General features: G+C 58.7%; 1 pseudogene; it reads left to right on the top strand.

Annotated features, from left to right (window-relative positions):
- Positions 1-3,109: 3,109 nt before the first annotated feature.
- Positions 3,110-8,184, top strand: LOC145539580 (troponin T, cardiac muscle-like; annotated as a pseudogene).
- Positions 8,185-13,235: the final 5,051 nt, after the last annotated feature.

The raw sequence follows: 13,235 nt of genomic DNA, 5'->3' as shown, positions 1-13,235 counted from the left end.
AGGGCCACTGAGCCTGGAGGAGGCGAGTCAGGCCACTGGGCTCAGAGGCTCCCAGGGACCACGGAAGGTCAGTCTCAGCTGAGATGGGGCCAGGCCGATAGCAGAGTGGGTGAGGAACGCGTTACAGAGAGGCCTCCCAAGGTAGCAAAGTTGAGGGGGGGCTGGATGCATGTCAGATGAGGGGGGAAGAGGGAGAGGCTCTCCTTGTCCACAGAGAGGAGTTTGCATCACTGACAGGTGGCCCTTGGCAGGGCCGGGGTTCAGAGCCTGGGAGGAGTCAGGCAAGACAGGGGCCCTGAGAATTCAGAGAGCAGGCCGCCCCCAGCTTTTCTTCCTCTCCGGCTGTCCTCCAGTTCCCAGCCCTTCCATGACCCAGGAGCTGTGCTGGAGGCCGCAGACGCAGGTGTGCAAGCAAGTGCGAGGCCCCTGAGTGCTGGCCGTGTGGACCTTGTAATCTAGTGGGTTTAGCAGATTGTAATTTTAAAGCCATCGTGGTGTGAACTTCAACCATCTTCCCTGCCGCTTCACTCTACCAGCTGCCTCTTTGAAGAGAACCCTCCTTCTTGGCTGAAAGTTCGACCTTGAATCTGACTCCCTGCAGTGGGCCTACTCTGTGCCCAGTAGGGAGGGCTTGCCACGTGGCTTGGGGGGCAAGCAGACCCCCTCTGTAGGTGTGCTCACTGAGGCGGCCAGAGCCTGCCTCTCCCCAAGGGTGTTCACCTGCTAGAGGAGCCAGTAGCCTAGAAGCATCCTTGTCCACACATCACTGCAGCTGAGCTGTAGGTGAGCCCTGTTTCTGCCCCCAGACCCCCGGGGGGACTGACAGTGCCTTCTGCCCCTGCCCTGCCCCCAGCCTGCCTTCCCGACTGCTGGTGTCTGCTTTATCGGGGTCATCAGGACAGACAGCTGGCTTGTGTTATGTGCCTGCTCCTTCCTGTCCCCTGCCTGTCTGTCCTGGTATTAAATAGCTTATCTGAGCAGGTGGATAACCACATGGGCTTATATGACCTGTAGTACACGTTTCCTTAGCCATGTCCCTGACACCTGCCAAATTAGTAGCCACGACCCCCTCTCTCCCTGCCCCTGCCATGCTTGGAGTGACTCCTGAGCACATTCCTCCCACCGCCTGGCCATGGGCCTGCTTAAAGCTTGTCCAGCTCCTGCCCTTGCCCAGACCCCACGAGGTGGAGCAGACACCACAAGACCATTGGCAGCGCCTGTTCTGGGTAAGACTGGGGCAGACTGTAAGAGCAGAGGGTGTCCTGTAATGTGGGCCCTCTGTCCCAAGTCCCAGCGTCCACTCTGAGTGGGTGTCGGAGCTGGGAGAGGCCCCATTCCCTCGGGAGCTTCAGGGGGGAGGGGGTCTCGGAGATGAATCCCTGAGCCTAGTTTAAGCGACCCTCAGCCGGAGGCTGGAGACTTGGATCTGAGTCACAGAACTCCCACTGAAGGCCTGGGCAGGTAGAAGATCTTGGGTGAATAGCTGTCCCTCCCTGGATCTGTTTCCTCGTTTGTAGGATGGAGAGATAACTGCCAGGCCTCTAAATGAAATGATGCACTGGCCCTCGGGGACTCCCCCCTCCTGGCGCCTCCTCCCTCCAGGCCAGGAGCCCCTTCACAGTCCTGGGCAGGTCCTCCCCCCTCCCCAGGGAGTAGAGCCAGGCCGTGGGCGCCCATGCCAGTCAGAACAGTCCTCGCGGCCACATTCTCCTCCCTGGGGTTCAGAAGCTGTCGAATCTGCTGAGAAAGGCCACCCTCCAGGGGACCAGGGTCCCCAGAGGCCCTTCTGGGCAGATGCAGGGCTGGGCCCCACCCTGGACAGGGCCCAGGCTGAGTGACGGGGAGAGACCCCTTTCCTGAGGGGGAGGGCGCAGCTCCCTGGGTCAGGGTGTTAACCCTGAGTCTAGTGCCCCTACCCCAGGGCCCCTGCCCCCCTACCCCGCTCGGGAGAGCGCCTGCTGGAGCTCTGGAGGGAGAACCACTCCCTCCTGAAGGAACACGGGGGGCGGGCCTGGAGACAGGCATTTGAGGCTCATTCTTGTCCTGGTGCAGCTGGGAGGCCTGACCTCCCAAATTCCTCCTCTGACCTGGGTCTTCAGGCAGGAGAGGAATCTGGGAGGGTCGGTTGCCCTGGTCCAGCTCTGCAGGTGGGCCAACAGCTGCGGTCAGGAAGAGTCCAGCTGCCTGCCAGGCACAGGGCTGAGGAGTGGGGCCTCCACGCTTCTGTTTCAGGGGTAGGTTAATGGAGGCACAGAGAGGTTAAGTGACTCAGCTAAGGTCACACAGCAAAGCTGGGTGTTAAACCTGGATCTTTAACAGTATGGCCAGTATTCTTTCTGCCTTCTGTGGTTTCTGCTTTACTCCCCAAGAAAGGTGACCCTGGCCTTTTGGCTTTGAGGTCGACCTGCTAGAAAGGGCGGATGGGGGCTCGGTGTAGGCCTTCCGGCCCCTCTCCAGGCTGGAGGCCCCCCCGGCCCCCTGCCTCCCTGCCACCGGTGCCTGGACACAATCTCAGATGCCTCCCCTGGGCTGGAAGCCCTCCTCCATGCCGACCTGCCTCTTGAGCAACTCTATTTTTAGGAGCTCTGCTTTTAGGAGCAGGGGGCCCACAGGGCCGTGCTGGGGCACTGAGCCGGCAGGGGGGTGGGCTGCAGAGGAGAGAGCGTGAGAGCCGCACCCCAGGCTGGCCACCTATTCCCTGGAGGCCTCCCTGCACCCCAAGGTGACAGACTCCTCGCGGGGCTCAGGCCCCTGGTCTGACTGCTTCCCTGAGGCTGCAAGCAGTGCTGACCTGCCAGTCCTCACACACCCTGGGCAGGGGCCTGTCCCCCTGCCGCTCTTCCCCCAGGCCCCATTTGGAGACCCTCTGGGGTGAGCACCCCAACCCAGGGGTGCCAGCTTCAGTCCAAAGCGCACTGTTGCCAGCCCCACGCTCCCTGCCCCACTGTAGGTCTGCTTGCCCTGACCCAGCAGGGCTGGACGAGTGGAAGCAGGTTCAGAAGAGTCGCCACCCCGAGGCTGCTGCCCAAGGCAGTCTTCCCCCAGGGGCTGCAGGCAGGGCTCCATCAGCACCATTTAGCCTCAAAGGGGCTGCCTTGTGGTGGACACCATGCCATCTGCCAGAGATGAGGCTGGTGGCACATCTGCAGATGACTGCCTGGGTGGGTCTCAGCCATGATGGCGGGGCCTGGGGAGCCATCAGCATCCTGTCCCTGATACCTCCTGAGCGTCCCACTTGCGTCCCCGAGACCCCCTGAGCAACAGCCCTGAGTGCAGCCTGGGGTTCACAGCCCTGCAGCTTAGTGCTCTGGGTGCTCCTGCAATCCTGGGACGGGAGGGGTTCACTGGTGACAGGCAAACAGAGGCTCACGGGTGCCCAGCTAATCAGGGGCACAGTGGGGCCAGATCCAGGCCTCCTGACCCCGAGTTCACGTGCTTTCCTTCTCCAGATGGCCCAGTGCAGGAGTCCAAGCCCAAGCCCAGGTGAGTGGTGAAGGCCTGGGAGCAGAGGGCCGTGAGAGGGAACCCCCGGGACGGGACTGGAGTGCACGTGGCACAGTGCGCACAGGCTGGGTGCAGCAGCACAGAACACCATGTACAGTTGTACAGGTTGTGTACTGCACAAGAGTCTCTGCTGGGTGTGTGGGGGTGGGGGGATGGGGCGGCTGAAAACCACCCACACTCCATCACCAAAGCCTTGCCCTGCTACAGTCAGCAGTGTGTCCATCTAGAGGGAAAGGATAGGCTAGCCATGGCCCTGGGCGGACACCCTGTCTGACCCCACAGGAGAGCTTGGACACTGTCCTTGGTGGCTGGAGGAGGACCTGGGGGAAGAAAATCTGGAGGAGCCAAATTTGGAGGAGCCACTGAAAGCATGTCAGTCTAGGCATGTGGCTTCAGAGGGTCACGAAGGGCCACACAAGGCGACTTGGTGCCACACAGGACACACGTGGGAGCTCTGGGCACAGAGTGGGGCGGGGCTTCAGAAATGCCAACCCTGCTAGCTGATGGTGCCTCCCCGCACAGTCCAGGAGATGCTCCAAAAGCAGCCCAGCCTGACAACCCAAGCCCCTTCCATCTCCTCATTGGAGCAAACACTGCGGTGCCTTGGTTCAGATCCCCACACCAGAGGGCAGACAGGAAAGCAGGGCTCAGTGTCGCAGCCTAGAGTCCCAGAGCGAGTGGGTGAGGGGTGGGAGGCCGACCACCGCATCCTGGGCTCCTGGGAGTGTGGATCATCCCAGGGGCAGAGCCAAGCCTCTCTACTTCCTGGCCTCGTGGTTTTGAGCAAAACCTTATGTCTCTGAGCCTCCGTCTTCCTGAATGAGATGAGTGGTTTCTACTCTGGGTAACTGTAGGGATACATGTGGACGCTGTAGGCGCCCCAGTCCTGAGCGGGCGTGGGGATCCTGGGTGGACACCATGTTGGTGTCACCGCGTGGGTGGCTGGGTGGCGGCCTTTCTGCAGGGAGGAGAGGGACCTGTCCACCCCCGTAGGCAGCCCCTCTGTCCAGGGAGGGCTTGGTGCTCACCCCTCCTTCTGCCCACCAGGCCCTTCATGCCCAACTTGGTGCCGCCCAAGATCCCTGATGGAGACAGGGTGGACTTCGATGTGAGTGCGGGCTCAAGGAGGGCAGCCCCCTGCCCTACTAAAGACTTCAGGACCCCCTGGCTTGGGGGAGGACATGGCGGGGAGGGGCACTGTGTCCAGCAACACCCTTGGTTCCGGCCCCAGTTGCTCCCACTACCCCAAGGCCACGCCCCTGCCCTGCGGGCGGGGTCGCCTCTGAGTGCCGCCCCCATCCCCACCCCAGGACATCCACCAGAAGCGCATTGGAGGACCTCAAGGAGCTGCAGATGCAGATCCAGGTGCATTTCCAGAACCGCAAGAAGGAGGAGGAGGAGCTAGTCTCCCTCAAAGACAGGATCGTGGGTGTCGCGCCCTCTGGGTGGCTGTGAGGGGGTCCAGCAGGAGCCCCTAGAGCCCAGCCCCACGCTCTCTTCCCTCCTCCACCAGCCAGGGCAGGGTGGAGTCGGCATCCCCGCCCCCACCTCCAGCCCTCTGGACACAATCCCGCCCCATTGATAGAGGCCAAATGCGGTGACCCCAGAGCCCAGGTCAGGATTCTCTGTCCTCCACCCACCAGCCCCTCCGCCCCGCCCGGCTCCTGCTCCACAAGGCTTGGCCTCCACCTCCCCGCACAGGGTGGCGTCCGCACCGGCGGGGGCGGGGGCGGCGGGCACTCAGGGGCCGCGGCGAAGGCCGCCGGGCTCTCTCCGGGGGCTGAGGTCCGTCCCCAGTGACCGCAGCCTTGCGGTCCCCCCAGCAGGAGAAGCGGCGGGCCGAGCGCGCGGAGCAGCAGCGCATCCGCACGGAGCGCGAGAAGGAGCGGCAGACGCGCCTGGCGGTGAGTGGCCGCCGGCCTCGGTCCGCAGGGCCCAGGGTCGCTGTCCCGTCTCTGACAGCGGAGGAGACAGGGATGCACCGAGTGTCTAAGGAGACGCCCCATCCCTGCCCAGCGCGCCCCGGGGAGCTGAGCCCTGCCGCCCGCTCCTGCGCCTCTGCAGGAGGGCCCCCACCGCAGGGCCTCCTGGCCTGGAGTGGAACAGACCCTCTGGAATGGGATCCCATCTGTTCAGCCACTCTTCTCCCGCCGGGCACCTCCAGCGCCATGCCTGTGCCAGGCGCGCCCTCAGTGCCGGCCCAGACTCAGGACGTCTGGCCTCCAGCATAACCCACTCTCTCCCCGCAGGAATCAGGAGGAGCGCGCCTGCCCAGAGGAGGAGCGCGCCTGCCGAGAGGAGGAGGAGAACCGCAGGAAGGCGGAGGATGAGGCGCGCAAAAAGAAGGTTCTGTCCAATATCATGCATTTCGGAGGCTACATCCAGAAGGTGGGGGCCTCTGGCTTCTCCTGCTGTGGCACTCGCGCTGTTGCGGGTGGTTCCTGGGAGAGAAATGCCCAGCCACCGCGGCGAAACCACTTTCTCACACCCAGATCCCCAGCTGGCTCTCACTGGCTGGCTTTCCCTGGGAGGAGCTGCTGGGCTGGGGGCTCCAGGCCAGTCCAGAGCACCAGCGCTCTTGCCAGTCCTGGTCCCCCGGGGCTGATGCAATCGGCAGGCCGGGTGCCATTTCAGGTCTCCCCGGTGTGGCCTCACGCAGCCTGGAGGCTGTCTCTCCATCTGTAGGATGGCATTAATGGTGCCGTCTGCCTGCTCTGAGATGGTCAGAGGAGCTACCCTGGAAAGCAGCTGAGTGCTGCCTGGATGCGGGCTGGTTTCCTCCTAGGGCTTATCCCAGGGCCTAGTGTGGTGCGCCCCCCCCCCCCCCCCAGTTCCTGGAGGGAAGGGGAGGGGAAGCTGAACTCTCTGTGCCATGAACTGGGCCAGCCCCTGGGCCCTGCCTCCTGGCGACCCTCAAGCAGGGCCCTGGTAGCAGTAGGCCCTGCCTCTGCCGCACGCGGGTCCAGGCTCGCCCGTGGCGGCTGATGCCTCTCCGCTCTGTCCCTGTCCGTCCCTCTGTCTGTCGCCTCTCCTGTCTTTCTCTGGGGCTCCTCCTCTCGCTGTCCCGCTGTGCAGGCCCAGGTAGGTTCCAGTCCTCAGGTCCTTCTCCTCTCTTTCGGGGAGCCTGGGGAGGGCAAGGTGCCGGGCTGGAAGCGGGGTGTGGAGAGGGGTTGCAGTGTTTCCGGGGATGCCGGGCATTGCTGGCCTGGGTGCTGCAGGCAGGCCTGTCTCCCTGCCGGGTCTGGGGGTGCGGGGAAGTTAGGGCGTCTTTAGCGCCCTCCCCTGCTTCTTACTCTCTCCAGATGGAGCATAAAAGTGGGAAGAGACAGAGCGGGAGAAGAAGAAGATTCTGCCTGAGCGGAGGAAGGTGCTGGCCATCGACCACCTGAACGAAGACCAGCTGAGGTGGGCCGCCTGCCAGGGCTGCACCTCCGGAGGGCATCCGGCCTCGTGTCACCGGGCGCTGCTGCCCCACTTTCCCCCGGGGGCTTCAGGGGTATGGCCTGGGGCTTCTCAGGCAGGTGGCGCTCGGCTACCTCTCCTTCCCGCGGGGCTCCCCAGCTCCATGTCCTGAGGCTTTGTCCTAGCAGCGCTGGCGTCCCACCTGCAGTGTTGGGCACTGCCCATGCCGAGCCAGGGTGCGGGGCCTGGGGGCAAAGGAGAGCAGGGCTGGGGCCGGGTCAGGATCCGGATGCAGACAGGTGGGGACCTTCTTACCGCCCACCCCTCCCGCCGGCCTGTGCAGGGAGAAGGCCAAGGAGCTGTGGCAGAGCACCTATGACCTGGAGGCAGAGAAGTTCGACCTGCAGGAGAAGTTCAAGCAGCAGAAATAGGAGGTGAGCAGCCGCTGCCCACGCCCGCGCCCCCCACCAGCAGCCCTCTGCCCCCCCCCACAGCCCTCTGTTCCCCCCCCATTCCTGCCCCTGGGCCCTGTCTGTCTGATGGTGCTCCCGCCCTTGCCGGGGCTGGTGCTCCTAGAGCCTGAGGGTCACTGGGGCTGAGCAGACACTTCCTGGGGTTCCGGCCCTGAGGGCCCCTACTTCTGGCCTGAGGCAGCAGCTCAGTGCCCTGAGTCCAATGGGAGGACGGAACGCACAGGCCAGGCCTCCTGTAGAGTCGGGGGCTCACCAGTGATCCAGCCCCTTTACTCCCCCCATGCTCACTTGGGGTTTCAGTGCGGGTCCTGGGAGAGGTAGTGGGGTCCCCGCCGTGCAGACACCAGGCAGGAGGATGGCTGGATGGCTCAGCTCCGCTAGCCCCGCCCAGTCCCCTCTGGATGCCCGCACCTCCCCAGGCCACCTGGGCCTAAGCGGAAAGGGCGCCTGGGCTACTCTTGCCACCTTTTCTTTCAGATCAATGTTCTCTGAAACAGGATCAATGACAACCAGAAAGTGTGAGTGTCTGACTCCAGCCCTCCCCCGTCCCCTCGTCTCCCACCCCTCCCCCTCCCCCCTTCTCATGGTCTCCCACCTATCCCCCCTCCTGTGGTCAGAGACCCCACCAGAGGCTGCTTTGGGCTAAGCCTCTGCAGGCAGCTCAGTGTGCCCCTGCCCCTATCGGACCTCAGCACCCCCACACCCCGCAGAGGCTGCCCCCCCACCCCGTCCCCCCTGACTGGGCCCTGCTTCCTGCAGCTCCAAGACCCCAGGGAAGGCCAAGGTCACCGGGTACTGGAAGTAGAGTGGCGCCTCCTTCTCCAGGACCTGCTCCTCACTGTCCGCTGCTGATCCACCTTCTCCTGCTCCGCACTGTCCGCACCCTGCACAGGCCCCCACCCGGTCCCTGCAGACCTGGAGCCTGCCCAGCTGGCAGCCGCACTCGGCCCTCCCCCCGCCACCCATCATAATAAAAGAGCCACGCCCCCCGCACTCCTGTCTGTTCTTTTCAAGGGGAGGCGGCCGAGGGGCACCTGACCCCCAGGGGCTGCACAGAGTTCCCATGGAGGCAGTGGCTTCTGACTCTGAGCTGAGCTCCCGGGGCGGGGCTTCTGCCTCCATGTCTGTGTCAGGGTCACCACTGCACACCGGGGCACGCTCATACTGGCCCACGGATCCGCGTCCCTCGGTGACCAGTTCTGTTTTCGGCTCAGCCAGGGCTTTGTCCGTCAGGTCCGGTCCGCTGGAGTACGCAGCTCCATGACCTGTGGGCGCAGCATAAAACGAGAGCCATGTGGCTGGATTCAGGGCTGGAGTGACTTGAAGTCCCACAGGGGGATTGTCGGGGAGAACGGCTTGGCACTTTCCTGAAGGCAGCGGAGCCCCGTTTTGGTTCCAGCAAAGGAGGCCGTGATGAGGAACACACAGCGTGGATTGCCCCAGGGTGCACCTCTCAGCGTCCTCAAGTGTGTCACAAGAGCTGCCGCAGCTCACAGACAAGGAGACCGGCCCTTGACAGGCTGTTGTAGTTGTTCTGAGAAGTCGGCAGCAGGTTGGGGGACATTCCCCAGGCTTTGGATTACCACCCCAACACTTATCTTGTGTGTCATGGATGTACAGTTTGAAAGGTTTCTTTAGGTCTGGTAGTCCAAAGCTGGAGCTGAGACTACGTTCCTTCTTATTGCCTCAAAAGCTGTTTGGCCCTCTTTACTCCAAGGCTCAAGGTCATGTCCCTTCAGTGTCTCAGGGGTTTCCCTGTGAGCCCATAATTTGGGACCTGAATCGGACAAAACCCTGCCATTGCCAGAAATCCTTTCAGTTGTCTGCAGATCTTGGGTGCTCCCAAACCTGCAGTTGCTTGCTTTCCATCAGGCAAGTGATCCAGTTGTCCTTGGGAGAGGACAAAGCCCAGATATGTGACTTGTTTGCATATCTGGGCTTTTTCCTGGGAGACCTTATATCCACATCTGGCCAAATAGTGCAGGGTCCTGACAGTATTCTCTAGATACTTGTCATGTGTAGGGCTTGCCATGAGCATGTCATCCACGTATTGGAGCGAGTCCTTCATCCAACATCAAGTCTCTAAGGTCTCTAGCCAGCGTTTCCCCAAACAAGGTAGGGGAATTTTTGAATACTTGAGGCAGGACTGTCGAACAGTAGTGTTGGACTGCCTGTGTTTCCAGGTCCTGCCATTCGAAGGCCAATAGCAGCTGCAATTCCTCTGCAACAGGAGTGCAGAAGACAGCATCCTTCACGTCCAGGACCGAGAACCAACTGTGTGCTCCAGGAACAGTTGTGAGCAGTGTGTGGATTAGGCCCCACAGGGTGTAAGTCGTGGACTACTTCATTATTAGCCCTCAAGTCCTGAAGGAGGCGATACTCTCCTGAGTTTGGTTTTTCACTGGGAGGATAGGGGTGTCACATGGATACCTGCAAGGTCTGATCAGTCCTGTTTTTAAAAACTTCACCAGAATTGACTGGATTCTCTTTTGGGCATCTCGTCTCAGGGGATATTGTTTTAAGTTAGGTGTTCCAGCATCATTTTTAGTGGGGTTTATATTGGTCTTGCATTTATGGCCTTCCCCAGTGTGTCATCAGCCCACACTTCTGATCTTACCTTGTGGTAGACTTCAGGGAGAAGGAGTTCTGTTTCCTTTTCTGGGGTTTCTATGGGTGCCACCTGTAGGCACAAGGAGTGCTCCAGCGGAACTCTGATGTCAAGCTCTTCTGGTGAGATGGCTACTTGAGCATTTAATTTACAAAGGAGATCTTGTCCTCAAGGAGAATTGGACCCTCTACCTTATATAAGAAGCTATGTGGAAGGGTAAGATCCCCTAGTTAGCATTCCAGAGGTTGTAAAAATGTTTAGTTGTTTTACTTCTCCAGAAATCCCCATGACCCAGATAGACGGGGATGTTTTCTGTGCCTCTTCGGTGTTTACCACAGAGTAGGTGGCACCCATGTCTATTGGAAAGTCAAATCAACTTGCTCCCCACTGTCGGTATCACCTGGGCCTCCTGGGGGAAATTAAGATCGACGTTTTAAGTCCAAGGGAGCCCCCAGGCCTCTGCATTCATCATCAGGAGTGTTCCTCTCCTCGCCGTGAGAGAGGCTCCCACCTTTATTATTTTTCAGTTTAGAGCAATCTTTCCTCCAGCGCCCTTTCTCCTTACATAAGTACGCTGTTCCTTCCCCAGGGGTGGCTTACCTTCCTTCCTTAAGGCTGTTTGTCTTCAGCGCTGCTGCCAGAAAAGTTGCCTTCCATTTTTCATCTTGTTTCTGTGCTGTTCCCTGTTGTTGAATACCTTAAAAGCAATATCTACTAATAGAGAAGGGTTCATTCCAAAGGCTCCGTCTAGCTTCTGTAATTTCCTCCTTGTATCTGGGGTGCTTTGTCCGATGAAGGTCATATTTACCATCCTTGTGTTCTCATGGGCCTTAGAGTGTGCCCCTGTGTAACGCCTATAAGCTTGATAAAGCGTTTCTAGACACTCTGATGGATCTTCGTTTGGTTTTTGTTTTAGCTCCTGAATTTTGTTTAAGCTCTTTTGTCTGGGCACTCCTTTTTGAAGACCCATGAAAATATGTCCATAATGTTCTAGAAGTGGGATGCCCCCATTATTAAGGTCCCAGTTGGGCTCACAGTGGAGACTGCAATCAGCTTCCTGAGTTGCATTGGGATCCACCAGATGCAGCTGGTGCGCTTCCTCCCTAACTTTGTCAATAACCATTCTTTCCTCTTCAGTTAATGTCAAATCCATAAGCGTGTGACTGTCCACCCATGTGGAGTGGGGAGTGGTCGATATGGAGGTGAAATACTCAGTCACGTGGAGTGGGTCCTCTCAGTGATCAGGGCTGTGCTTTCTCAGGTAAGAAGATCCGAGGTGGAGAAAGGAGTGTGCATCCAGAGGAACCCAGAAGGCTGGCGTATGCATTAAGGCCCCTGGGGTCTCCGCACAAGGGGAGTCGCCCCACTGCTAAAGTGCCCCCAGGCCAAACTGCGTGCCCCGTGGTGTCTGGGGTGGTGACACCCGGCCAGGTCCCAGTGACTCGGGGGTTACCATGGAAATGTCTGTCTGCTCCCCATCAGCAGTGTAAACAAGAGGCAAGGAAAGTGGCGAACATGCTGAGGACACGGCGTGCGTGGCCTGCTCAGCCAGTGGGGTTCAGGCTCTGGCATAACCTTTCCCCACACCCACCTTCTCCCCGTGTGGAAAGCGCTTTCCTTTGGGCTTCCTTTCAGGCTGCTGCCCCGCAAGGCAGCAGTCCTCGACTCTTTTTCTCCTGATGTAATAGCATAAATGCTTCTGTATCTGGAATGTCATCTTTCTTTCCTGCCATTTTGCAGAACATTTCTAACCATGAGATTGTATGATAACTGGGGGAGTCATTCAGGGGCCTTTGCTCTTCTGATCCTAAAATATATTGGGTCCTCACTTTGTTACAGTATTCTATCTTTCTTAGTCATAGGCTCATGGCTATATTTTGTCCATTTATCTAATGTATGCCCCAGAGGGCTTTCCTTTGGGATAGGTGGAGTACTCCCTATTTCTATAAGCTTTGTAACACCCAGACACAAAGGATGTAGACAAATTCCAACAAAAACAGCACAAAGTCCAGCACCAATACTTAGATGATCTGGCTCCCAAATCAAGTAAATACAGTTCACCCGACAAAACAAATGAACCAGTTCCAACTGGACTAGTCCTGCCCCACAAGAATTAGCTCCCAGTTGAATCAGTTCCCACTCCGATAGCCCAAAAAACACCTTCCCCCCACCCCAAACAGGGTCCTTCCACCAAATTGGCTTGTCCCAAAAAGGAAAAGTCCAGAGTGAGGGAGGAAAATGTTGTAGCCATGCGTTCCGTGAAACAAGCTCACTCAGAAGGACGATGCAGATAGTGGAGTGCAGTTTATTACACCGGCGGGCCCAAGGCAGAGTCTCCTCTTAGCCAAGGACCCCGACCAGCATTTGTGAAAATCTTTTATACCCCATGTGTACGTGTCTGAGCCCACCACCCCAAATTCCTTGATACTTACATAAACTAAGGAAAGATAAATACAATCACAATAACCCCATCATTCATGTGTTATGTGTTCAAACAGTCAATAATCAATAAGCCCGAGGTTACATTCCAAAGAGTTAATAATCAATAAGCCCGAGGTTACAGAAAAATTTATGACCTTTCCAGAGGTAGGGGGATCCGTGTATGTTTTCTCTTAGGTGATGAGTAACCTGGATACAGTCTTCAAGATTCCCCTGTCCAGAGGGGGTCTTATCCTTCTATTGTCGTTTCCATAGGAACTAAGCATTTAGTTCAGAGTCCATTAGAGAGGTGGCCGAACATGATCAACATGAAGAGGCCTAAGATGGAGTCCAGGCCCTATGAATTCCTTCTTCAAAAATGTTCGCAGTGTGCACATCAGAGTGATCTACCCTACAAAACCCGATCCCATCAACTTATAACACAGAGTGGCTCACAAACCACAAACAAATGAGCCGGCTACTGAATTGCATAGACTTACCCTAGAAATTAAGTCAGACCCTTATTTCAACTGCCACGCCCTGGGGGCAGCTGGTGCCATTATCATGGAATCTTGAGGGAAAGACTCCCAGAGCAGCCAGTCCAGGAGCTGCGTAGGATCCCGTCTCAATACGTGGAGCCACAAGCAGCAAAGCTCCCTCACTGGCACGCCCAGTTGTTACCCAGTTCAAGCTCACTCTGCTGGCCACACCCTAGGCCAGGTGAGGCAAGGAACACAGCTGTATTTGGAAAGTTGGCTGACCGAGAAGACGGCAGACTAGCGTCTCCTAATAGCCACCTCATCGGGGCCTAGATGCCAGGTGCTCTTACG

The sequence above is a fragment of the Giraffa tippelskirchi genome, chromosome 2, assembly GCF_054371585.1.
Source record: "Giraffa tippelskirchi isolate mGirTip1 chromosome 2, T2T-mGirTip1v1.2.pri, whole genome shotgun sequence".
Taxonomy (NCBI): domain Eukaryota; kingdom Metazoa; phylum Chordata; class Mammalia; order Artiodactyla; family Giraffidae; genus Giraffa; species Giraffa tippelskirchi.
Note: the sequence above shows the minus strand (reverse complement) of the source record. Positions and strands in the feature narration are given on the sequence as shown.